The sequence below is a fragment of the Acomys minous genome (genome assembly GCF_964271855.1).
Source record: "Acomys minous genome assembly, chromosome: 15".
Classification (NCBI taxonomy): Eukaryota; Metazoa; Chordata; class Mammalia; order Rodentia; family Muridae; genus Acomys; species Acomys minous.
In genome coordinates this window covers 47,906,863-47,931,588 of record NC_140497.1, presented here as the reverse complement: position 1 = coordinate 47,931,588, position 24,726 = coordinate 47,906,863, and the positions used below count along the sequence as shown (strand labels likewise).

Here is a 24,726-nt window from a genome sequence, read left to right as displayed (position 1 = left end):
AAATTATTTAATAAGAAGTAAAAAATATTGGGTTTTTTCACTGAGATAGAGTTGTCTAATGAAGTTCAAGATAAGCATATGGAATATAAATCTACCTTTACTAAGGATGTCCTCTCTTTTTTTTTTCTTTAGAAGTGTGTGCTTATCTATGAGTCTCAAATAGTGACAGTAAGAACTAAGTGGGTGTATGGTGGTTGGAAACAGTGTAGAATACAGAAGTATGGAAACTAACACCATCTGAAACAATCCTGGGGGATCAAAGACTGAGAAGTCCATACCCAGTTCCAGTTCCTTAAGTGGTAAAGGAAACGGTACCGGGATTTGCCTACAGGGAGGAGCACAGGACCATGGTATTCAGACCTGAGGGCTGCTGGGAAAAATATGTTGTCCTCTGGGTTTCTTCAAGAACAGCCTTGAGGCTATTTCTTTTATAAATCTGGCTCTGAGCATTTATTAGAAGTAAGCATCTGCAATTAGTAGATCAATCATCCCTGTCTCTGCTTTGTCATACAATTAAAGCAGAGGGCAAGGGGGCTGCCGTAGAAGTAAATGGACCAGCTGTTCCCTTTCTGGATGGACTTGCCAAGTGTAACAGACTCAGAAATGAGAGATAATTCATTCCAGGGCAGTTGCTTTAATCCCTCATTATTCATCTGTGTATTCAGCATCACGGCCTAGCAGACACTTCACTCATGATTTATGCCAAAGCTTCCATTTGGGTAACATAGTTGTTAAGAGGTATGGGTCCTGTTCAGCAAACACTCAGATGCAACTGCTGTCACCTAAGATGTACTCCTCAGTTACTTTAAATCTCTATTTAATCTTTGCAAACTGTATCAAGAGAATCTTAAGAGATGACACTATGGATCAAAGAAAATGCTTGACCTCTCAAGCATATTCTTTATTATATATATATATATATATATATATATATATATATATATATATATATATATATATAATCTTTGGCCTCATTTATGTGTGTGCGCGAGTGTGTGTGTGTGTGTGTGTGTGTGTGTGTGTGTGTGTGTGTAGAAGGGTAGTTCATGACAGGGCACACATATGAAGGTCAAGGGACAACCTAACAGAATCCATTCTCTTTCTCCACCATGTGTGCCCCAGGGACCAGCCTCGGGTCATCATTGTTTAGAGAGCAGCAAGTGCTTCTGCTCAACGATCTTTCCACCAGCCCTCTCAGCACAGTTTCTAACACATGATGTGCACTTATAAATGGTAGTTCGTGTTATTAGTGCCATTCCAAACAGGAAACAGGGGTTAAGGAAAAAATTTTTTTTCCTTTTTGGGTTTTTTTTTTCAAGACAGGTTTTCCCTGTGTTGCTTTGGCTATTCTGGACTTCGTAGACCAGGCTGGCCTCGAACTCACAGAGATTTGCCTACCTCTGCCTCCCCCGGTGCTGGGATTAAAGATGTGTATCACAAATGCCTGACTGATTTTTTTTTCTTATAGTCACTTTTTAAATTTTTTTTTTCAAAAATGGGACTTTGGAATTAAAATTTCAGATAAGTAAACAGAATACAGTAAAATATTTTAAGTATGCAAATTACTGCCTGAATACCCTTAATTATAAATAAATAAGGCCAGAGCTTTGTTGCACTAAGCCTGACAACCTAAGTTCAATTTCCAGTACCCATATTATGGGAGGAGAAAACTGACTCCTGCAAGTTGTCCTCTGACTCCACCTCCACACTCATGTCATGTGTACATGCAGATGTACACCCAAACACGCACACACATAAATGAATGAATGAATGGATGTTTTAAATATTTATTTTTAAAGCAAAAACTACCCATTCCTGTTGCAAGGCTTAAGGTCTTTATTCTGTCCTGTCCTTTAAGCCATTCGGTCCTATTTGTGAGAAATATCATTGTGAAAATCAGGTTTAATATCCTACGTCAACTAACTTAACAGCAAAATAAAATAAAGGGAACTGGGAAAGTATGGAAGTTTGTGCTGGAGAGAAAGACACAGGAGAGGTGTCAAAACTTCAGGGCAGCACCCTTTGTGCCCATTATTTTCTGAGTATCCCATATTCTCTTGTGTCTGAGGCATGAATCCTAAAAGAAGTGAGGCTTTTCTATCTAAAGTTTATGGCTCTGTTTATTCTCAGAGTGCATCCGTGCACGGATCAGCCAACAGACTAATGGTGGACCTGAGATCACTCCCTCCCAAGAAGATCAAACCTGTTTGTCCAATGTATGTTTGCCCTGTATCCACATAGCCACATACTCAAGGATGTGCCAATGGTCCTTGGAGTCAATTCCAAGGCAAAAGTCCCCACTATTCTCCTAGCTCCTGTGTTTCTCTATATGAACTCTTCCTTTGAACTATAGCAGTTGCCATAACCTTTAATTTAATCTCTGCATGAAGAAATAGGGCTATTCAAAGACGAAACCAATCACACACAGCCTATTGTCCTTGTCTGCTGTCCCCTTCAGGTAAGTGGAATATATTGAAATTATCTTTCCTCATCCCATGGTGGTGTTGCAAGATCATCAGGTTCTTAAGGAAGCCGAGATGAGGAGTTCTTCGGGGACCTTCACTGGGAAAGATACAGCATAACAGGATGGGCAGGCGTGATGGGGCCCTGAAAGGAGAAATGGGAGAGTCAAAACCCTCAGTTTCATGACGCAAGGGGAGTTTCTGTCTTATGTGTCTGTTGGGCAGGGAATGTTCGTTATCACAAGGCTGGAAGGCACCAGATAGAAATTGTTATAATTCAGGGTATTAATGGGCTGGGCTTGCAAGCTGCAAATGGAGAAAGAACACAAGCCACGTCACATTTTGGCTATAGACTTTATGTGTAGCCTGATTTCTGGGTGAGGCGGGGTTGGAAGAGAGGGAAAGAGAGAGAGAAAGAGAGAGAGAGAGAGAAGAGAAGAGAAGAGAAGAGAAGAGAAGAGAAGAGAAGAGAAGAGAAGAGAAGAGAGAAGAGAGAGAGAGAAGGAAAGTAGCTGTTCACTGTGGTCTCACAAGCAAATCCCCATAGGCACTCTCTGGCCCCTCTTTTTTTTTTTTTCCTTTTTTTATTAATTTATTCTTGTTACATCTCAATGGTTATCCCATCCCTTGTATCCTCCCATTCTTCCCTCCCTCCCATTTTCCCCTTACTCCCCTCCCCTATGACTGTTCCTGAGGGGGATTACCTCCCCCTGTATATGCTCATAGGGTCTCTGGCCACTCTTTAATAAGATGCCCATGTTCACTCTAACTCAGAAGCAACCTCCCTCAACGAGAGGGTCTGATCCCATATCATCCTAGAACCTGTCATTTGGAGAGCTGTGGCCTTGCCTCCCCTCCCCCAGTGAGACTGAGCTTGAGGCTGTGACTCAGCACAGGACACAGAGACTCACTCCACTCGGCCTCTTTCCCTCCTGTGCACGCATTTCCTGTCAGTGAGGAAGTACAATAAAGAGGACAGAACAATGTTTGAGTGGGTGGCCTTGCTTTCCCTGAGCTCACAGTGGTTCGTGCCAGCTCTGTGTCTCACTGAGTGCTGTTGTAGGCTCCTTGGAGCCTCTGTCCTCAAGTCCCCCATAGCCTGGCCGAAGTGGTTTTTTTTGTTGTTGTTGTTGTTTTTTTTTTTTCATTCTGAGCCCACTGAGAATCCTTTACCACAGGCAGGTCAGTTATTCACTGCCGGCCTCGCCTTCCTAATTCACTCTTTTCTTACCCCCTCCCCCAGGGTGTCCTACTGTATTTACTCTAACATTTTATATTCCTTTCATTTACATGTCACCTTCCCTGGCTCTGCCTAATGGAAGCGAGCATTTATTACTGGATAATTAGTGCTCAGACTTCTCTCTGGGATTTTGTGAGAGAGATAGAGCTCAGTCATCTTTATACTTCAGCTTTCTAAAGAGCAAACCAGTCCTCAACCTTCTGTGTGTACCCAATGCAAGGTCAATCCAGACCTCAAGGCTGGGAGGCAGCACCCTGTTCCTCATTCTTTGCACAGGAGATGCTAAGAATGATAAGATGCTAAGGGATTCTTTTTTTTCCACCAGAGGTTCCTCCCTTTCTCCTTCTCGACCACTATTTCCATCTATTCTCTAAAGGGCTCAAGAGTCTAGAAATATGTTTTAATTATTATTATTATGTTCAGTCCTCTCATCTGTGTCTCTATTTCAAATCTACGTGGCTGCCTGGCACCTACCATATTTGTGCTTTAGTTGACATAGAGGCCAGAGGAGCCCGGACTCCGGCATCCTGTTACATAAGTGAAAATGGAATTTCTTTGGAATGGTATTTATTGTCACGGTGCCAGGACCTCATCATAATCAACACTGCAGAGGAAATACCAAAGGAAGCAATAACGGCCTGCCATTTGTTGTAAAGCCCTACCTAAGGTGTGTCTTTGTTCTGTGTTTATATAATGGCAAGGTCCGCCTCATAATGAAACTTTCCACGTGGCAATTGAAATAGCAGACTCGGGGTTATTACAGGACTAGGTCAGAGCATATGAACTACCCATATGGTTTTATGTGCTCTGAAATAGCTTCTTCTGGCTCTGATGTGGTGCTTGAGATTTCCCCTTTGATTCACGGGGAATTGCAAAGTCTTTATCAAGAAACGTTTTCCTGGGAAGAAAATAGTAATGTGTAAAAAGAAGCCTTTCACACTATACTGCCTTTTAGTTTGTCTGCTGGGGCACTTAGTCTGCGTTGTCTCTGAGCAGGGAAGCCTGTGTGATAACTGGGCAGTGCCATTAGCAACAGCATAAGGAGGTAAGCCCTGGTGCAGCTTTGCTGAAGGGGAAGCATGCTGTCATTAAAAGTTTAGACTATGTGATATTGGCCCCACCCTTCTGATAAACGAGGCAGGAACTATTTGCTCTTAAACAAAGGGCAGCTGCACCTTGACACTGGATTGCACCACCAGAACGTCAATTAAGCCTAAATTCAAACGCTGCTCAACTATTTTAAGATAATGAGCTCAAATATTCATATTTTGAATGGAAAAGCATTACTGCAGTGCCGAGATGAGGGACGCTTGTGAAAAATATGGTATGGAGTCTCGGAAAGAAAGTGAAGTGTAAACCAGACCATCTCACTGGACTCTCACTGAAACATGTTTGAGTCCAGCTGACATCCAAATGGCAACATTTACATTCATCTCACTGTTTGTTTCACAGAATTGTCTAAAAGGACTCTGTGTAGTGAACCGAAGGAGTGTGATAATTCAGGCGCTGGAATTTCACAGCAAACATGAGTTGTAGCAGGTTATGGGGCACCATTCTGAGGATGAACGGCAAGGATTGTAGCTTGTGAAACAAAATAGTTCAGATGTACTTAAATAAAACACATGACCTCTAAGAAAGTCCTCTGTCCTTCTTTGAGGGCACTCGCTCTCCACAGTGACAGCCATCACCTTACTCAATCCTTTAAGAATGAAGCCGCTTGTCCAGCAACACTGCCAGCTAGGAAGGAAACAGACGCTGCAAAGTGCTAGAACTGAAGACCATGTTGACATTGCAATCTGAAACTGCCCCTCAGCCTCTGGTATCAGGTTCACACATAATCTGAACCAGACAGATTTCTTTTGAAACTTTGCTTAAAAGTGGCTTAAGTTGGACCAGGAACACTGCAAATAGCAGGAGAGTGATTCTTCTTAGCAATCCAAATGAATTAAATAGTACTAAAAACGAAGTGACTAGTAGCACCTTCACAAGTCACGTCTGTTCCAGAGTACCAATTTCTGCAATCATATTATGGGTGAACCAGATAGGAAACCTATTAATTCATTCAGACATATATTTATCTATCTGCTCTTATAAGCACTGGGTACTGTATTAAGAACATGAATTTTATGGAAGGTAGACCCAACTGCATTATTATGGAGCTTTAACCTATAAGTATATTTTTACAAAAATTTAGTGTTTGTTTTTTGTTTTGTCACTTGGGTAACTTTTATGGAAACAAGTATATATTTATCCTGTTTAAAGATACATATACACACAGATATGCTGACATAACTAGGGTGCTGCTTATGAGTCATTTGCCCTGGAAAGCACAGTAACCTGGAATAAATAACAGAGGAGGAAATTTCAGTGGAAAATAGGAAAGCTCATTTCTCTGGAAGAGGGAAAATGCTTTAAATACCTGTCGCTATGCCCTGAAGCTGGGAAGATGACAAGAATGAGCTGCCCCAGCCAGGAGCCAGATCCTGGGGAGTCCTATACACACACACACACACACACACACACACACACACACACACACACACACACACACACACACACCTCTGTAGATGGCAGGAAGAACATGGAGACCTGTGGTGTTGCAACAACAGACCCTAAAAGGGGCATCATTAAAATGTCTCCGTGATTAAAGACAAATCTCAATACAACCAAGAAGCCCACAGAAAATCTCACATAAAACTAGAAGTCAATGTTCTTCCTTGGGTTTTCCTTCTGCTAATTGTTTTAACACTCCTATTAAATTAATGTTCAAGGGTATTGTCACCTCAAGAACCAATGACATTTTGTAGGCACCTAGCCAAGGATCACATGGAGGAAGGAGAGAGCAGAGTGCTGAAAGTTGACCTCTGACTTCCACACCACCTAAGGCTATAGCATGCTTTTACCATATACCTGACCCCCACCCTAAATAAATATTATTAAAAAATATATAAAAGAAATCTTGGTCTAATGCAATGTGAGCTGTCAACTAAGGCCTGGAAGGAACTAGATAACCTTCCTTTTTATGATGTCTTTCCCAAGGTGTGGATTTTTTTATTTGTTTTTTAATGAAACACAACCATTGCAGAAGTAACTCCTGAGGAGCAGTGCAAGCTGCCCCTTTAGAGTAACATCATAGTTCCCACTATTCAAAAGCGACTGTGAGGAATTCACTCAGAAGGTCCTCAGCTTTTCCAGGTATCTTGTCCAAATGTTCATGAAACTCAGGGGAGACAAGGCCACTTCTATTTCTGTATACTCAGTGTCCCCACTGAGGTGACCTCTTCTTTCTCAATCTATAGTGAGGTCTAATTCTTCCTTTTTAAGTCTTTCTATAAAAATATAATTGCCTATTTTTTTTTCATCTTTTTTACCCTCTACTCAGCATAGAGCTGAGAAGATCCTGGAGCCTAAAATTATCTCAGGAAACATTATCATAATAAAAATACAATTTGTAAAAAATTTTTATACTATTCTTTAGAAGCTTTTAAAAAAAATGAAGTGATTTAAAATTGTGGGTGGCGGTTGTGAATGTGGCTTAGTGGTGCTTGCTTAGCATGACAAGACATGTGCCCGGCACCACAGAATTATCTTTTTTTTTTAATTTGATAAAATAAAATTATAAATGGGCTCAATAAGATTATCTATATGTGTCCCATAAGGAAATATAAAAATCATCTTAAAATTCTTAACTGTGCGGCTGGAGAGATGGCTCAGTACTTAAGAGCATTAAGTGTTCTTCCAGAAAAAGAACTAGGCGCTCAATTCTCAGCACCCATGTGGTGACTCACAACCATCTGTAACTGCAGTTCCTGGAGATCTAATGCCCTCTGTTGCCCTCCTTTGTCACCAGACATACTCATGGTGCACAGAAGGACAAGCAGGCAAAACAACCAAAAATGCATTAAATAAAAATATTCGTTTAAAATGTCTTAAATAGGAATGATGACAAAACTTCATCAAGGAATTAAAAGTTTTGGGAATGAGCCTTAGAATGCAAATAAATATAAACAGCAGCAGACTAGATAGTGATTTGTAATACACATAAGACAACATAAATTCCTTCAGGATCCAAAAATATTTATGTATTTATTAATCTTTACTCCATATATTCATGAGTTTAGAGAAACTTCATTGCACCTTAAGGTTGAGACCTTCAGATTGATCAAGATCTGATTGCTCTCACTGTCTTTGTCCCTTTAAGAAGGCCATCCCTTTTTTTCTAAACTCAGTATTTTATTGCCCTTGAGGACAATACATAGTCCTTTATTTGTTTTGTTTTGTTTTGTTTTACTCTGATGAATGCCACAATCTCCAGCAACTAATCAAACTCATGGTTATGCCACAAACACCCCCTGAGTGTTTGCAGTGATCCAACTGGACATGGTAGCAGAGCCTGAGCCCATGGCAGGGAATACCCCGAGACCATTCCTGTCCTGTCCGCAGAAGCGATTCCACGCAGGTGTGTGGGCCCATGTCATGAACCAACCCTGCCTGAGACCCGGAAGAGGCTGACAGATGAGTCAAGAGAATGAGCCAGGAGAGAGCTCCACCAATGGGGGAGCATGGATGGAGCCTTCCTTCAGTAGAACTTGTCCAGAGTAACCGAAGCATGGGAAAGTTTAGGACAAGAATGGAGACAGTAATCAAAGGACCAGTTCTAGAATGATCTAGAGGACAACTGCCCTAGGGCTTCAGAAAGGAAGGAAGGTTCATCTTCACAACTTACTCATTTTTTTTAATTTGTTCAATACTAGGTCTTGTGTATTCTAGGCTAGCCTCAAACTCCCTTTGTAGGAGGGTGATATTGAACTTGCTGATCTTCTTTGTCTCTACTTCCCAAGGACTGGAGCTACAAGAGTGTGTCACCAGACCTGGTTTGGGAGTGCTGCAGACTGGTCCCTGGTTTGTCCCTCTTGGCAAGCCCTCTACCAGCTTAGCCACGGCTCCAGCTCAGGGAATACCAATTCCTTCCATACACTCTTAAAAAGACCCTTCCCAGAAGCAAGATTCTAATGTCTACATTTCTAATTTGTGATTGGGCGATAGATTTTAGTTTGTTGCCTCCCTAAAATATCCAGAAATAAAAAAAGAAAGATCCATGGAAGAATGTCTGTTTTTAATCAAAAGGAAAAGCTATCATAATCAAAAAGCTTTCTTTTTTTAATTTTTTAAATGCACCATGTAATTTTATAGCCTTGAGAAAATGTTGTCCTCTGAACGTAGCCAGCTAGTACTCCTGTCTGTTGCAGGATGAAAGTGTTTTATGATACATAACGTTTCATTTTTCCTTCCTCAAAACCTCCATTGAACTTCCATCTAAACTCTGGACAGAAAGTAGGTGTCTAAACAGTTATAGTGTGAAAGAGGTTGGAGATGACGTTAAAAAAAAAAAAAACATAGTCTCATATCATTTATCTAATCTCTTTGGCTATCATCCAACAGAACATTTTCTCTATGATGGCTCCAGTAAAGTCCCTAAAAGGGAATATATATATTACAGATACAAAAGTCAGCTTCCTCTCTTCCAGATTTGATTATTGTTATAAAGAATAAAAATTCTTCCAGTTTTTCGTAGACAGCTGCTGATCTATGACTATCAATCTCAAGTACTTAAGCTTTGGAAACGAAGATGGAAGCAAGATTCTATTTAGTAGACATATTGTTTATTGGCATGTTTTTTCCTAGAATGGTGTGGACATTATTAGTCCCATTCTTATAGAGCTAAGCAAAAAAAAAAACAAAAAACAAAAAAAAACCTGCATATAAGTGTAAACATTAGGGTCCTAACTAGATATATTTTGTCACAAACTAGATTCAGATGGGAAGAGTGACCTTCAACTGCTCTCTGTCAGACTGGCCTGTGGCATTTTCTTGATTGCTATTTAATGTGGGAGGCACCGCTGTGAGCGGTGCCACACACCCCACCCCACCCCGGTCTTATGGTCCTGGGTTGTGTAGGATATATGAAAGTTCGCTGAGCATGAGCCACAGAGAACGCACCAGCAAGCATCAGTCCTCTGTGGTTTCTGTTTCCACTTGAGCAATTACCCTAGTTTCCCTTGATGGGTTGAGACCTGTTAAGTCTAAGCTGAATACACCTTTCTTCCCTTAGGTTTATTTTGTTCAGGGCGTTTGTCACAGCATCAGTAAGGAAAGTAGGATAATTTGTATGGTTTTTTTTAGGCACATGATAAGGGGTATATAGATAGCTTAGGTTGACCAAACTCAACAGAGATGAACAAATACAGTGGGGCTAAGGATATGCACCCAGCTGTGCCATCAAGACTCAGAAAACGTCTTTTTTTTTTTATAATTGAGAAATCAACATAGAACAAGTGTGATCTCCTGCTACACTCTCTGTAGATATGAGTGTGTAGTCCTCAACTTGGCCAGTGAGGATCTTTGGCTCAGTTTTAAAAAGAGCCATGTCAGATGACTCGATTCAAGAAATGGAATGATTTTGACAGCAGAAACCTTACCTGTTGGGTTATCCATTGAGATTCTCTTCAATTATTCAAGAACATAAAAACAAAACAAAACAAAACAAGATACTCAATCAAAAGTTGAAATTCCTCAGTATTTAGAGAAATCTAAAACAAACAAACAAACAAACAACAAACAAACAAAAAAACTCAAAAGCTCCTGGTTGTGGGAGAAGTTCTGAGGCTCTATTGTCATAAACGGGTTGTTTTATTTGTATTGATTTCTATTATTATCCAATAGCCAAATATAAAGCACAGCTTTAACTACCTAGTGATAAGGAGAAAATGTGAGGTCCAGAGACAGAAAAACGTTCCACTTGTGAAGCAATTTGTGACATTTTGCCTGTAAGGTTGGGCACACTTGGATCATTACCGAAATGCAATTATTTCTTTTAAAATTTTAAATTATATTTTATTTATCTTATGGGTTTGTTGTTGCAGGCATAGCATGGCACACACCTGGAGGTCAAAGGACAGTTTGCAGGAATCAGTTCTCTCTTTCCATCATGTGGGTCCCAGGAATCAATCTCAGGTAGTCAAGTCTTGGAAGGAAGCATTTTACCCCTAAATGTTACTCACTAAAGGTATATTTGGTATTCTTCTTTTCAGGTGCAGCATGGTGATTTTAAACTCAGGATCAAATGTCTTTGCTATTCACACAACCCTTAAGAGCACATCCATGTTAAGTACACATTGGAACAATAAGAGTGTTTCTCTAAAAACAAAAGGGAAAACATCTGCCTTTGAATGTTTTTTAAATGCTGCCTAAATTGGCACGTTCTTTACATTGGTGCAGTAGTGTTCTAGATTGCACACACATATGCACATTAGGTGGGTTCACACAGAGCCCAGTAGTGGGTTGTATTTATGTATAACTGTCAGACCCAAGCTGCTTCCTTTCCAATTTGCATATACACACATGTACATACATGGGGTGGGGGTGGGGCTGGATGTCTGCATCCCCATTGGATATTTTGAACATTTTAGTCTAGTCATAGAATGGGAGTGGAATCATAGTCTATACAAGGAAAACATTTAAACGTGATCTTTCTAGATATACAATTCCTGAAGAGGAAAGTCAGATTAAAAAAAAATAATGATGATAAAGTAGAAATCATCCCTCTTTTTCTTTTCTGCGACGACAGTTTAAAGTCGGAGGGCGGTAGGGAAATACCAGCAGCCATTCTGCAGTGTGTCACAGAGAACAATCCCTTGGGTCCCCGCTTTGGTGAGTGTCTTATCAGCCAGCACAGCAACACAAACAATAGCGACGCTTATCTGCAAACACCAGGTTCAGGCTTATTAGCGGAGGGAATTGGCAGCCACCACTCTTCACATAGCAACTGGGCAAATATTGTTCCAGTGCCCCGAGTGTCCAATGAGAATCCAGACAGTGCCTTCGAATCTTCTCAATACAAGCAGTGTTAGTTCGAGCAGCCTCTCGGTCCATCCTTTCTCATTGAACCTTTCCCATGTCAAGAGTGTGAGTTCATCTGCAGGCTGTAAATACTTGGGGACTTTTATGAAGGGAAAATATTGTTGCAGAGCTTGCTTCGAGAACAACTTAGGTAGGCATTTCTGTTTAATTGCTGGCTACTTGTTCATGTTGTGGGGCTTGTATTGTGTTCATCACGGCCCTGTCTAAATGCCAGGGTGTCACTCAGCAACCATGAGGCTTTTTTTAAATCATTCTATGAAGATCTAGCATGACTAAAATTAATTGAGGAGCAGATTCCTAACTGCTTAATGAATGAACCAGGATCCTTTTTTTTTTTTTTTCTGACATGCTGGCAGAACGTGTTCTGGCACAGGTTACTGTGGCGCACAGCAAATCAGGATGAGGCGTGGCCCTACCAATTTGTCACTGAAACTTCATTGAGCCGACCTCAACTTTCGTTAACTCACCAACCGCAATCGTGTTCTAATGTAGAAGGGAAAATATGAAGACTGACACGGCAAGAATGACAGAGGGGGACTTTTAAAATCAAATAGCAGGGGCTGATGTGTCTTTGTGGTTGTAAAGGAGGGGTTGTGGATTCAAATCCACAGAGAGTGTCATTCACTGTATTTCCTGTCTTCTCTCTACTTGAGCTTCCCCCTTGTTTAGGACAGTGACTAGTATGTAAGCCATGATGTCCCACGTAGCTAGATATTGTTATTATTCAACAACAACTGTGGCTTCGAATTGCCTCTGTGGACACAATAACTCTGGCTGTTAACTAATTGCAGAGCTTTAGTACAACAGTGCTACCACCCTAGGCTGCAGGCTTAAAAGGAAAAGAGAAAAGAAAACTTAGAAATTGTCTGTCAAAGGGGTGCGTTTCATTTTAAACCAAACTTATACTGTTTTTGTAGATGCCTGGATGTTTGGGTTAAGTTTTTAGCTCAACAGAAAACTCCCACAATGCAAACCTCTCTCTCTGGCCACCTAAGAATTCTGTCATAGAAGCAGCGTGCTTTCTCTCCCTTGTGAGGTTTCAAACTTGGCCACATAGTATTTTGAAGTTGGCAGAATAGTACCTTCTAGACAGGGCTTTAAGATTCTGCTTAATTGAGTACAGCAGGTTAATAAAAGTGCCAGCGCTCCTTAAAAAAACAGAAAACCAAATGCTCTGTGGACCTAAAGCAAATGCTAAATATTAGATTAAACTGCTAGTTGCAGTCTTCCGTGTTTATCTTCTGAGATAGGAATAAAATTAAAGTGCGTTACCATAGCAGCATCTGTAACATTTTATGAGACAAAAGATCCTTTTTTCCACACAAAGATCCAAGCCAGAAGCAGTATCCATTAAAGAAAGCAAATAAGGCTAGAGGGACATATTTTTTTACAGTCATATTATGGAAATACGAAAGTTCCAGTGTCCTGAGGTCAGATTGTGAAACACAGCTGTTCGCATTCACTTTTGTCCTGGATTGACACCCATGGGTCATTCCTGAATATTGATCAGCCTTCCCTCTCCAACACCCTAAAAGGGGGAAAGGCTGTCTCCTAGCCACATGTTTTTCTCAAAGCACATTTTAGGGATAGGACGTGGTGCCTCTAACTCTGTGCTTTGTGAAGCTTTTATTTAAACTGCTTGCTCAACTCCATTTTATAACCTTGATTGGATTCTCTGGAGCTTAGTCCTCTGACCTCTCTACTTGGGAAATAGAGGCATGGTTCTTCTCATCCGAGAAGGAGAAGCTGCAGCCCTTTCAGGCGGTGACTGTTCTCTGCACTCCTTTAGAACTCACCTACCTCACCGCCTCCTCCTCCTCCTCCTTCATGATGGCTGCTACCCTCCTCCTTCTCCTCAGCTCAGACCACTTGCCTCTCTCTTTATCCGTTTAGTCTACAGGAAACTCCACAGAAGATCCTCTGTTGAAGACTCTTAGCAGATTTACTGTATGATTCAAAGCAAAACTTTTCTCCCTAAATTGAAGAGTGCCCTCTGCATGTTGTCATGTTTGTCAACTTTAATTGATGACTGGCTACAATAAACCGTTAGGCTTTTCTTTGCCTAATCAATTGATTAGTAGCTGATGAGGGGAAAAAATGTAATGACAGTCCTTGAATTTATTTAAACATCAATCAAGTCCCAAAGTATAACTTACTTTTCATAATATTTAAGTTTTGAAAACTGTACAAGTCATGCCACCGACTTCTTTTTATTCTCCTTACTGTCAAGTGAGATTTAGTATCCTTTTACAAATTGTATTTCATTAGTTATTTTTTTTATCACTCTGTGTGTGTGTAGGGGTGTGTGTCACAGGGCATGTCAGATTTCTCAGTGAAGCCATTACTCTCCTTGCCCCTTTGTGGGAATCCAGGGATTGAATTCAGATCACATGGCTTTGGTGGCAACCATCTCTACCAGGGAGCCATCTTGCTGATCCAAGATTTTAGCATTTTTGTTAGAGCACCGATTTTCTTGAGCAGAATGCAAGGTTAGTGCACAAATTTTATGCTGCATGAACATCAGTCTTTAATAATTGCTTGCTGAATTACTACAATATCATTTCTTAAAGATTTTAAGACTATAGGTAAATTAATATTCTGAACAATTACACTACCTGTCAGTTGCTTTGTTACAGTTGTTTTCCTTATACAAAAACATCAGTGCCAGCCTGAATGTTTGGGACATACTCTCAAGGGAGAGACTGAGTAGAGGGATTAACATGTCACCAAATATTTAAAGTGCTACAGAAAACATTCTATACACGTCCCCCTGTTCTGGATCTTAATTCTCAATAGACAAAATGTAGATTAAATTCTGGTATCTATTGGCAGGTTAACGGGTTAAAAAGACTGAAATATTATGTGTAGATTTTATGGAATAGCATTTAGTCTTAAACAGGAAGGAAAATCTGACATAATTCTGGCTGCAATGTAAAGTGAAATAAGCCAGTTACCAAGAAGAGAAATCATATATGATTCCTCTTATATGAGGTACATAAAAGTGGTCACTTTTTAGAAATAGAATGGTGGGGGGCGGGGGGAAATGGCCACACTGCAGGAGCGTGAATGAACTAAAAAGATGTCTGAAAACCAGGGGAAATGTGGCAGAGAAAGAGGCCAAGCAGAAAGAGCTCAGTGAAAAACACCTAAGCCAGGCTGCCGCTGCCATGGCTGCTGCTTCTGCTGCTGCTGCCACCAGCAACCACACTGCTGGCAATGGTGTGGGTGCTAAGGAGGAGACACAGGACCAAGCCAATACTACAAGATCGTTAATCAAGCAGTCCACCAGCTGAAGGTCAGTGGGGAGGACCGATACCCACACAAGTTCCTTGTAAACATCTCACTCACTCAATTCATCCAAGAATGCAGTCCCCTGCAGCTTGGGGACAACCTGACTGACATCACCTTAACAGTGGCATGTCTGATCCATGCCAAGAGAGCCCCTGGGGAAAGCTCATCTCCAGTGACCTTTGAGGAACGGGGTCAAGTTACAAGTCATGGTCAACACCAGGAATTATAAATTAGAAGAATTTGTTCATACCGGTGACAAACTGCATGAGGGAGGACATAATCAGAATTCAGGGGAACCCCAGGAAAACCAAAGGGCAAGCTGAGCAGCCATCCCTATAAAATCACACTCTTGTCCTCCTGCTTGCATATGTTGCCTCATCTTCACATTGGCCTCAAAGCCAAGGAAACACGGTATTGTCAGAGATACATGGACTAGAGACTGAATGACTTTTTGAGGCTCCAAGATCATCGCATGTATAAGGAGGTTCTTGTATGAGCTGGGATCCCTAGAGATAGAGACTGCCATGATGACCAGCATTCCAGAGGGAGCTGTGGCTAAGCCTTTCATCATCTATCCACATGAGCTGGCCTTGAAGTTATAGGTGAGAACTTCTCCAGAACGCTGCCATAGGGTGCTGGTGGTTGGCATCATTGACTGGGTTTATGAAATTGGGTGCTAGCTTGGGAATAAAAGAATTGATTTGACTCCCAATCCTGAGTGCACCACCCGTAAGTTCTACACAGCCTATGCAGACCATCATGACCTCATGGAAATCACAGAAATGATGCTGTCAGGGATGGTGAAAAGCGTTACAAACAGTTCCAAGATCACTTACCTCCAAGATGGGCCAGAAGGCCAAGCCTATGAGATGGACTTCACCTTTCCAAAGTATCAACATGGTAGAAGAGCTTTAGAAAGTCGTAGATATGAAGCTGCCAGAAACCAATCTCTTTGAAACTGAAGAAATTAAAAAATCTTGATTATATTTGTGGTGCAAAAGTTGTTGGATGCCCCCTACCTCTGAGCACAGCCAGGGCCCTTGATAAGCTTGTTGGGGAGTCCCTTGGTGTGACCTACATCAGTCCTTCATCCATCTGTGATCACCCACAGTTTACCAATGCTTTGGTCAAACAGCACTACTCCAAAGAGGGTTTAACTGAGCAGTTCGAGCTGTTTGTCATGAAGAACGAAGTATGAAATGCCTGCACTGAGCTGAATGATCCCATGCAACAACAACAGCTGTTGGAAGAACAGGCAAAGGTTGCTGGTGATGATGAGGCCATATTCATAGATGAGCACTTCTGTACTGCACTGGAGTACGGGCTTCCCTTGACAGCTGCCTGGGGCATTGGGGATCAGTTGAATCGCCATGTTTCTTACACATTCCAACCACATCAAGGAAGTAGTTCTGTTTCCTGCCATGAAGGCTGAAGACGAGAAGGAAACTACAATAGCCACTGAAACTCTAGAAAGCACAGTGGCTGGCCTCTCTGTCTAGAAAGCACATGCAACCCCTGGTGTCTCTGCATTTCAACAGAAGATCTGGTCAGAGGTGATCATGTGCAGTGCTGTCCATCTGACCACTGCAGTTCAACCACCACAAGAGAGAGGAGTTAAAGAATTTCTTTTTATTCCTTGATACCAAATAAATCATTTCTCTCTTTACCTAAATGATGATAGATAGATAGATAGATAGATAGATAGATAGATAGATAGATAGATAGATAGATAGATGATTATGGGGTTGAGTTACTAACAATGTTAGGTGGCTACAGACTCTCCATTTTGGAAGATTGAATGTGTTTGGAAATGAGTGGTGTAGGCAGTGGCACATTGGTGTAAACTTACATAGTACAACTGAATTTTGCACACTTAAGCATGAGTAGAATGAAAAATTTGCATCGTGTGCATCAACCATATTAAATCTGTGTTAAAATATATTACTCACTATTTTGAAATAAAATGTACCTACAGGTCAACTTGATAATTTGGGATTTTGTAGTACATACATAAAGTTAAAAGCCTGAGAAGAAAGGGTCTGTTGAATAAAACTAGACTCCCTGATTGTGCATCATGTACGTGTGTGTGCACATGCACAGGTAGACATGTGTGTATGTACGTGTGCATATGTATGTATATCTATGTGTGTTGTGCATTCATGTGCATGAGTACATGTATGTATGTGTGTGTGTTGTACATGTGAACTTTGGGTGTGAGCATTTTGCATTTTATACCTATATAGGCCAGACAAGGATGTTGGGGAACCTGGTTGGCCACTCTGTCTTATTCCCTTGAGATAGAATCTAACTTTTCTGAACCTGGAGTTCACCATTTCTGCTTGGCCGAGTAGCCAGACAATCCCAAGATCTTCCTGTCTCAGGGTTATAGGCACACATGTCTGGCTTTTACGTAAGTGCTGAGGACAATGTTTTAGGTCTTTGTATGGACATTGCTCTTATCCACTGAACCAACTGCCCATCCTCAGTGTCATTTTTGATTCAGCCTCCACACAGTGGAATCCTTGGTTCTGCCTGCCAGTGAGGTAGCTTGACCTAGCCTGTCAGTGTCACCTTTGTAACTGTCAGCTTAGGCTATCACCATTCAACACTTGGCCTAACCCAGGCACAAGTTGTCCCAAGAATCACACATAACAGCTGGAGGCATTAAGCCTCAGAGAACACATTACTCTAATGGCATAGAAAACAAAGGTAGGAAAGCAAAGATATAAATGCAAAGGGTTCTCCCTCCAAAGGCTGTGACGTACTTACTTTTCTGCAGTACTTACTTTTCTGTAGTAGCAGGAAATATTAAGAAGACCAGACCCTCTATCACTTGATTTACTGCAGGCTAATATACCTGCCCAGGGTAGTTGATATTTCACAGGCCTTTCACATTTAGGATAGCCTGTCATCCACTGCCCAGTGTGTTCTTCATACAGTCTCTATGGCAACAGCATCGTTCCACCCACTTACCTGTGTGGCCAGAGCCTAGGAGCCTTTCATCCAGAGTCCATGTCATCAGCAAATCTTGCCCATAAAACCTGACAACTTGAGAGTTTTCCCCACCCCCTACTGCCCAACCTTGACTCAGACCATCTTTTCTCACACATTAGCAGCCAGCTTCTAAATGCTATTTCTCTTTTTGTTCTCTCCATAATAAGATGGTTCCCAAAGCATCAGCCTTATCAAGATCCTAAACTACAGAGTTAACTTCCCATCCTACTGTCTACAAGGACAACCCTAGACTTCACTCCGTGCCCTCCTCGCCAAGCTTGTCTTCCTTTCTTCTCCCCATCTGTTCCTACAGCTATATTCTATGTCAGCTCTCTTGCTGGTTTCTTAAGATTTCCAAGCACAATAATCATCACTCCCAAACCCTGCCTCTGTCCACCTCATAACCTTCTTTTCATTCATGTATAGCCCTGGCCACTATCTGCAATCATTTTTTAATCTGCTGATGTATTGAGCAATCCACCTTCTTGCTCTAGGCCTTTAATTCCTTAACAATTGGGAGTTTGGTTGCTTTTCTAATGCAATCCCCCTAAAGCCTTAAATTACGTTGGGTAACAGATAGTAAGAGCGAACACACAGCTGAGGGGATGGGCAGCCATATGGTGCTCGAACACCCTTCTGGTTTTTATTGGTAGAGCAAAGGGTCATAAGGCCATAGCTAGAGTCCTGAGGGATGAGTGTGACTAATGGATGCAAAAATTTGTATAGCCATGAGAGAGGTTGGAAAGAAGCTAACTAAGGTTTGGAAATTCGGAGGGAGTTCCTTGAAGACAATCCTCCTCTTGGGAGGTTCAGTTTTCTAAGGATTGTTCACTTGAAATGAAAAGGCATGCAGGTGTCCTGCAACAGCAGGGAGCAGCGCTGTGCTGGTGTGGGGTGCCTGCCCAGATGCTGTGTTTGTAAATGCTTGGGACAGCTAGCATTCAGGATTGCTATTCTCGTCTGACCTTCAAAAATAGCCTCCTCCTAGGTTTAGCTCTTTGGGGTAAAAGGGGGAAAAAAGTGCCTGGGAAATCTCTCTCCTCTTTCTCTCCTCTGAAAGGTTTGTCCATAGCTTGCCAGGATAGCTGCATTTTTTGGATGATCCAGGCCACATCTGGCTTTCAGACTCTCATTGATATTGCCATGGTGCTTAATTAAGCATAATACTGGCATAAACAATATAGTCACAGAATGCTGGAGATAATCGGAAGGGCATGTTGTGAAGCATCAGACGTGGACTGTATAGTTTAAAGGAGGATTTTCTTTTTTAAATCACAATCCAGAGTTGGAAGTTCTTTCTGCTGTTCGTTTCTTTAGTTACTCTGAATCAGTGGTGTCACTGCTGGTGCAGACAACGGGCCTGTGGTTGGCTATAAATCGCTGTTTTCAATGCTGCTCTATGGATGCCTCTTCTACACATTGCCACTGCCCTGCTTCTTGCTTCCATTTTGATATAACTTCTCATGGACCGCTTTGCGTTGCCTTTTCATTCCTCAAACCTACCTTCCAGCCATATTAGCCTGGGTTTCTAACAAATAATCATGTGTACCAGGTCCTGCAGTACTCGGTCCATATTTACTTACTGTGTTTATCTCCCTGATAGGCTCCTACAACAAAGAATTATCTTTCCCCCTCCAGATTACTTGTATCCAGTGGCATCTGACTTTGTGTTAAATGTTCAATAGCCAGTAAAATGAATGAACCAAATAGTTCTCACCCTTTTGCCCTGAATGTGGGTGGTAGTTTCCGAATAGAATGCAGGAGGCAGTACAGAGAACTAATAATGGATTGCTGGAGATGCTCTGAAATGTCAAGGGGGGAAATGCTAACATAAGACATTAAAGCTAGAGACATTCCTCAGGCATTCCTCTGTATCACCCCTGACTCACTTAAAAACTGGGAAACTGTCATTAACCCGTGTTTTGTTACCTGTTTCCTTAATTGTTACATCTGCTATTATTTTTAAATCTGGGATTAAAAGCTTACTTTGCCTTTAGGAGACTTCTTAATGCTCATTAATCACCATGACTGTAAAACAGGTACCTGCCTGTGTCCCATCTTTTAGCGTCGCCTTATATTGTCTGTGCTTGTCATCAGATGTGTTAAGGAAAGGGTGACTGCCAAGGTGGCTTTCTCACTACCATGTGCATGAAAGGGATCTTTTCAAAACCTGGAGAACCTGGCCTGCACCACGCTGTCCTCCATATTTCTGATTGACCATCTCTGGGTTGAGTCCTAAGAATTTGCATTTCTAACAAGTTCCTCTACAGGCCAGCTGCCCCATGAGCTGGTCCAAACTGCTTCTCTGACCTTAATGTGCCTGGGTATTGCCTGGCATCTTAAATGGACATTCTGCTGTGGAGAGTCAGGGACCAGCACTGGGGTACTGCATTTGTTTCCTCTCTTTTTGTTTGTGTGTGGGTTTGCATGGATATATGTGTACATGAATGTGGATATAAAGACTGAATGTGCATGTTAAAGCATCTTTTATTTACCTAATCTAATTGTCCTCTCCAAATCTTATTGCCTCTGTCTACTAGCCTAGGCCTACTCCTGGAAGCTTCTAGCCTCCGTGCACTCTAACCTAGACCTACAATGTTTTCAGCCTCTGAGAGTCACAGCAGAGAAAGCTTACCCTTTCTCATTCTTTCTGAACTCTGTCTGGCAGGTTCAACTCAGCTCTTCTGGCTCAAACTCCATTCTGATCTGGCTTCTCTCAGCTTCTGACTTTTTGCTCTGCTTGGCCTCAACCTAAGTCTAGCAATCTGTTCTAATCTCCTGGCTTCTTCTCATTCTCTTCACCTGTGTCTAGCCTGTTCTCTCTTCAACATCTCTGTGTAAAACTCTCCTGGTAAACTGCCCCTGAATTCCACCAACTGAACTACCTACCACAAACTCAACTCCACTGCACTGCCTTTCAATTCACTCTCAACCAAACTGCCTCAAGAGCACTGACTAGAACTCAGAGATCTGCATGCCTCTGTCTCCTGAGAGCTGGAATTAAAGATGATTATCACCACCCCTGGACCTAAGCTTGTCTTTACCTGGAACTTGCTCTGTACCAGGCTAGCCTTGAACTCAGAGAGCTGCTTGCCTCTGTCTCTTGGGATTAAAGGCAAGTCTGTACACCAGCTGGATCTCACAGACCTAGAAGGTCTTTGGATGTGATCCCTTGCCAGAACAGCCATGTTCTGGCTTAAGATTCCTCTACGATGGAGGCTGGAGTCAGATGTCTTCTTACACAGCCCTCCACCTTATTTACTAAAGCAATGTTTCACACTAAACCCGGAGCTGGTTAATTTGACTACTTAGCAACCCTACCTGCTGCAGGGATCACTTGCACTGGGACTGCAGGTAGGCTGCCACACCCACCCTGCTTTTTATGTGGATGCTGGACACTCAAACTCTGATTCTCTTACCCATGCTGTAAGTTTGTTGTCCACTGAGCCAGCTCCGAAGCCCTGACCTTTTCTGCATTATGGTCATGTCCCTACACATTGCTCTTGGTCTGAGGACTACCTTTGACAAGCTCACCTCTGTGGCCAATTAGTGAGTCACTCTAAATTCTTACAACTACTGCTGCCCAGGTCAGGCCATGAACCTCTGCTCCAGTCAACCTATGTGGAGAGCCTAGAAATCTGTATTTTTCATGAGCAAGCCCAGAATCAGTTAGCACTATGACCATAGTACATAGTTGGCAGGAAATTAGAGCAAAGAGAAATCATTTGCAGGATTTTTCATGTAAATATAACTAAAATTTATATAAACTAGAGAAAACACAAGAAAATATCCTTCTCTTTTACTGTTCCCAAGATGCATTTTTTTAAATACTGGAAGACTTCTTACAACCAGTGAGATTTACAATTATAATCAGCAGATGTTTTTGTCTGTGGAACATAAGAAGGCAGGCAGAGCAAAGTGGTTCATGGATTCTGCAAAAATGTAATACATTAATTTTTAAAAAATGGGAAAACAAGGAGACCCTATTTATGATTCAGAAATCATTTTTAATTGTTTGATTTTGTGCATGTGTATTTGTGTGTATTCATGGGAGGATGCACATGTGTGTGCATATACTTAGATGTCTTGGCCAGAAGTTAAGCTCAGACATGATTTCCCAGGATCCAAGAACCATCCACCTTATTTCTAAGACATAATCTCTCAATAGCACTTTATTAAGCTAAACCAGCAAGCCCCAGGGACCGGCCTTTCTTTCCCTAGTGCTGGGATTAGAAGTATGTATGTACCACACCTTTTAAGTGAGTGCTGGGGATTGAACGCCCGTCCCTGTGCTTGCACACTAGCGCTTTATTCACCAAGCTGTCTCCACCGTCCCTACCTACACTTCAGATTTTTAAAAAATACATTGGAAAGATAAAAATGAATAAAAATTACTTTCAATTTCCCTTCTCTTTACTAGACATAAGCAGGAAATTTGGTGCAGGAGGTGGGGGCAGCTAATTTCATCTTTAAGAAAAAAGAGACACTTAGTGGAGCTCTTAAAGGACCCCAGTCAAAGAGAGAGGAAGAGGAAGAGGAAGAGAAGGAAGGAGGCAGGTGATGAGGAACAACAGAATCACAGCTATCCACACTGCCTGCCTGGGAAGTGGAATATAGGGGTGAAATATGAGACTAGAAGAGAAGAGCAAGGACATTTGGGAAGCGTGTTTTGTAATGCAAAACAACAGTACCCCCCTCCCTCCAACACGCATACTTTGGTCATTTCCAAGAACTCGTGGAGACCCAGGCTAATTTCCAGTGTTCTCTGAACTTAACATATGCTTCCTGTGGGTGCAGCACATACTGACTCAAGATGGCCTGAAAGCCAACAACAACTTGTTAGCTTGACATTTATTTTCCCCTCTATTATCTTCTGAGGTCAGCAGTTTCCTTGGACATATATCTTCCATTCCTTAAGGGCTTTGAAAAAATATATATATCCAACTGGGAATTGAATGCTCTCTTGAGTCCTAAGATCTGACATCATGCTGCAGCATCTTTTCCCACTGCCAGTGTTACCTTCCTGAATTACCTTTTACGAATAATTAGAACTGAGTAAGGAAAGTTTCTGTGGAACTGGTAGGGGAAAATATACATAATAAATCTCTACTGTTAACCTATGGGGGCAGAAGGGGATTGATTCTTTTACATCAAGGTTTCCCAGACTCTTTCAGGCAGAGATCATAAAAGCAACCAGGAACAGTCAGTGAGTTGGGGTGCTGGTGCATGCCAATAATCCTAACACTGGAGAGGCTGGGGTAGGCAGATCAAGGCAAGGCTGGACTACACAGTGAGGCCCTGACTCCGAAAACTCTATCAAAGCCCAAAGCACCTGGCGCTGGAACAGTATTCCAGACAGTTTCAGTTGCTGCCTTCTGCAATAGCTCAATTCCAAGTTTTACTAATTCCTCGCAGTTTTCTACCAAAAGATGTGGAGTTTTCACAGTATTAAAAAAAAAAGGCAAAAGAAAACAAGAAAAAAATCATATGGAGGCCAGAAGAGGGGATGAAGGAGAAAATCTAAAATTAAACTTCAGCTGTGTACTGTAGCCTGAGGCAGCCCTTGTTTTCAACCCCTAGGAAGCCCCATGGCGTCTCCTGCAGAGTGGGTCCAAGTAGTTCACCATAATGGGTACTAGCTCAGGGCTTCAGTCTGCCCTGTAATGTTTAACAGTTTGAAAGTTGCGTAATCACTCCTAACCTAGGTTGCACCTTCATCCAGCGTAGTAAGAAAGATGTCTCCTACCTCCTACGGTACATGGTTAATAGTAACGGGAATAGGATAATCAATCGCAGCTGCCGTCACTAAAGCATCCACTGGCCGAGTGTCAGAGTACGAATGTTTGAGACAGTTTGTTTGAAAAGCATGGGAATAAAGAGACATTGCAACAACTCCTCTCAAATTTTGCAACACATATGCACGCATAGAGATCCAACTCAGCTATCTAGGTAGGTAAGTGTGCATATTCTACTGAGCAGTGAAAGATGGGAAAGAGAGCAGTTGCCTCGGCGGGTGAAAGGTCTGCTGGACACACGTGAGAACTAGAGTGCGGATGCTCCATGAGCACATCATGAGAACCTCAGGGTATCAGATGTTCAACGCTCGCATAAAACGTTGGCGGGACAGTTTGCACTTCCTGTTTACTCAGGTAATGACTTTTATTCCTTCTCATGTCTCTGATGCTGATATCTTGAAGGCCAGATAGTTTAGTTTTACAATTGAGCTTAGCTGTTTAGGGGTTAAGATGTTCTTAGGTCTAGATAGATGTTTTTAGGTTGGTAGAGATGAGATATGATAGATATTGGTTTACATTCAGAATTTTAGACGCACCAAGAGAGGAAAGATGTTTTCTTCATGGTTGCCAAATACAAATAGCCAAAACAGAGTGAATGTAACATTTATATAATTCCTGATTGTTTCATGGTTCTTCTTGCTGTCTGTAGTTTATGGTATATATGTGTAATAATTGAAATGTATATGTAAAAAAATTAAAAAATTAAAAAAAAAATCTTGGCAGGGCGGTATGAACCCATAACCTCAACAGAGAAAGGCTGATCTGAGGGCCTTCCCTGGCCAACCCATCCAGTCTAAGTGAGAAGCTCCAAGATCAGAGAAGGACTCTGCCTCACGAAATAAAGTAGAAGGCTGGTAGGATGGAGCAATGGGTAAAGGTACTTGCTGCTCAAGCATGAAGAATGCCAAGTTTGGTTTCTGGAAGCTATTGGGGAAGGAAAAATAGATGCCTGAAAGTTGATCTCTGTCTTAGTTAGGGTTTCTATTGCTGTGATGAGACACCATAACCAAAAAGCAAGTCAGTG

General features: G+C 41.7%; 1 protein-coding gene and 1 pseudogene across 2 annotated transcripts in view; both read left to right on the top strand.

Annotated features, from left to right (window-relative positions):
* PALLD (palladin, cytoskeletal associated protein) overlaps positions 1 to 24,726 on the top strand; it is a 400,257-nt gene that overhangs the window by 72,211 nt on the left and 303,320 nt on the right. The window lies entirely within an intron of this gene.
* Positions 14,646 to 16,412, top strand: LOC311585009 (lysine--tRNA ligase-like; annotated as a pseudogene). Its single transcript has one exon. The product of its transcript is annotated as a lysine--tRNA ligase-like (transcript).